The sequence below is a fragment of the Manihot esculenta genome, chromosome 12 (genome assembly GCF_001659605.2).
Source record: "Manihot esculenta cultivar AM560-2 chromosome 12, M.esculenta_v8, whole genome shotgun sequence".
NCBI classification, from domain to species: Eukaryota; Viridiplantae; Streptophyta; class Magnoliopsida; order Malpighiales; family Euphorbiaceae; genus Manihot; species Manihot esculenta.
Genome location: NC_035172.2, coordinates 30,613,433 through 30,616,541, shown reverse-complemented (window position 1 = coordinate 30,616,541; position 3,109 = coordinate 30,613,433).

The window sequence follows — 3,109 nt, the reverse complement described above, 5'->3', positions numbered from 1 at the left end:
CTCGGTTCCTCGGGTCCGAACCTACACAGGTGGACTCAAATGAGGGACCAAACACACCTGAACATAACTATAAACTACTCCCCAAAAACCCCCTAAAACATCATGAAACAACCATACAAAATCATGCAAAGGAGGCCTGAACAGGGCACTTTCGGCGGCAGGTTCGGCGGCCGAAAGTCCTTCCAGAGCCGAAAGTCAGGCAGGTTCGGCGGCACCTTCGGCGGCCGAAACTCCCAGACAGAGACGAAACTCATGCATGTTCGGCGGCACTTTCGGCGGCCGAAACTACCAGACAGAGACGAAAGTCTCCCCTTTCGGGGGCAAGCTTCGGCAGCCGAAAGGCTGCCTCCCCAGCCATGTTCGGCGGCCGAAAATCCTTCGGCTGCCGAACCTGGTTTCTACCAAAGGGCAGAAACTTGGCTCCCTTTGCACATTTCGCCTCCAAACTTATCAAACATGCATCAAACCTATTCTACAACACACAAACACAAGCATACATGTTCCTAGGGGCCTCAAACCAACATAAACCCCATCTACAACACATCAAGAAACTCACATTGTTCAAGAACACACATTTATACCCATAAACATAACCATAACCTAAACATGCATTCTAACCCATAGATCTACTTAAAACTTACTTAAAACATGCAATGAGCTTAAGATCGGCTCTTACCTCTTGAAGATCGAGAGAGAGACGACCTAAACTCGAAGTTGGGGGAGATTTGGATTCTTGAACCTCCAAACTCCAAAACTTTGCTCAAAAGCTTTAATCTTCAAAACAAAGTTAAAACAAATGAAAATCTTGAAAGATTTAGAGGAAAAACATCAAAGATAGGTGAGGGACGGCGAAGAGCTCACCTTGGCCGAAAATGGGGAAAAAGCTCGCCCGTTTTCGGCTAAGGGACCCTTTTATAGTGGCTGGCCAGACCACGTTCGGGGGCCGAATGTGCCTCCGCATGCATGCCATGTTCGGCGGCCGAACTTGGGGTTCGGCGGCCGAACCTGGACTTCCCTCACTTATGCTTTCGGGGGCCTAAAGCACACCCGCAACGCATGCATGTTCGGCGGCCGAACTTGAGGTTCGGCGGCCGAACCTGAGTTTTCCTCCAATGCTATTTTCATGCAAAAACTCATTTTCATTCATGCTTAAAACATAAAACACATTAAAACATTTCATAAAAACATGGTTTTACCCTACTAGAGGCTTCCGACATCCGAGATTCCACCGGACGGTAGGAATTCCGATACCGGAGTCTAGCCGGGTATTACAGCAGGTGTGGGCTAGACCAGGAAGTCGCCAGGATTAGAAGTCATGCTTTATGTAATAGCTAGATGTGGACATGTATTGTAAAATGTTATAATGTGATGTAATGTAAAGAATTGTATTGAGGATAGAATTTTGCTTGGCCCTAGTGTATGTTAATCCCCTTGTGGTACATGATCTTTTGAATGATGTTAATGTAAACAAAGCTTAATGTATAATATGTCACCCCATTGGAGCATTTGATGAGGGCTCCAGTGTGGGGTTTATGATTATGAGTTGTGCATGCACAGGGTAAGCTTGGTGAATGAAAGAAAAAGTTTAAAATTTTTTATGTATATGTATGATCATGTATGGGATTTAACAGGTATACAGGAGGTATGTTAGGCTTGCTACGGGTCCCGGCGGCCTTAAGCCGATCTGGATCCTAGCGCCGGTAGCGGTCCAGTTTCCGGGTCGTTACAGATTGGTATCAGAGCCCTAGGTTCATATGGTCGGACCTAGAGTGTGTTGGGCTCATAGAGGTCATAGAAGGGCAAGCACAATGGCAAAATCATGTCCACTAGGATAGGATGTCGAGTCCTGTCTTGATTGATGATGTGAAATGCCATGATTTTATGCATGTGCATTAATGTTATGCTATGTATGTGATGCAGGTTCATGTGTTTTCACATGAACCGTATGATGCTAATGATTGTTTGTATGATTGTGTGTAGTTCTTCAGAGGAGGCAGGATGCGAGGCACTCGTCGATCTGTGGAATCGACTGGAGTTTTGTCTGAGAGGGAAGGTATGGACACCTTTTCCCCTGCTCTGCCAAGAGCGCAGTTGTAATACCCGGCTAAAATCCGGCACCGGAATTCCTATTATCTGGCGGAATCCGGGGTGTTGGGATTCGATCTAAGGGTAGGAGTTCTGTGTTACTAAGGGTTATGATGTGTTTACATGTTTTACGGTTAAGGGAAGTGAGTTTTGAGTCGAATTGACCAAAGGCAGTTGAGCCAAGTTCGGCCGCCGAAAGTAAGTTCGGCCGCCGAAAGTGTTTGGCTTCCGAAGGGAAGTTCGGCCCCCGAATGTTGCATGGTCTTGCATGTCATTGGGCAGCCGACGATGCGTTGGCCAGCCAAGCTGAGTCATGGCTTTTGACAGATGTTGGCCTCAGATTCTTGCCATGAATTAGCCACGTCTTCTATGACTCATCTGCAAGTATTTTGAGCAGCTCATGCAGGAGTTTGCTCATTCACCAAGTTTTGAAGGGGTTGAAGCAAAACGAGAGAGTTTGAGAGTGTGAGAAGAGGTGATCCGTTTTCCCTTGTTCAGAGTGTTTAGCTTCTTGCTACAGGAGGTAAGTGATGCACTTGAACATGTGTATATGTTTCTGAGTTTATGGGGCTAAAGGAAGGAGATGCATGTTTAGGTGCGTAATGATAGTTTTGATGAGTTATGCATGTATACATGTTTATGTGTTATGTTTGTTTTGTTGTTTGGGGTTATTAGATAGTTTTGGACCCCTGTGATCATATACTTATGTATATGTGTGTTGAGGAGTTGGTATATGCATGGTAGAGAGAGATTGAAGGGAAGAAGGAGATGGTTTGCCATGAAACTGAGTTCTGGATGAACTCAGGTTCGGCAGCCGAAAGTTCATTCGGCCGCCGAACCTCTTGCATGGTAGCTTAGGCTGCCACAGCTTGCCCCCGTGAGTTTTGCATGTTCGGCTCTGTTTGAGGACTTCGGCCGCCGAAGGTGCCGCCGAAGGTTAGAGACTTTCGTCTCTGGAGTATGTTTTGGCCCCCGAAACTTGCCCCCGAAAGGGTTCGGCCGCCGAACATAGAGATTCGGCCGC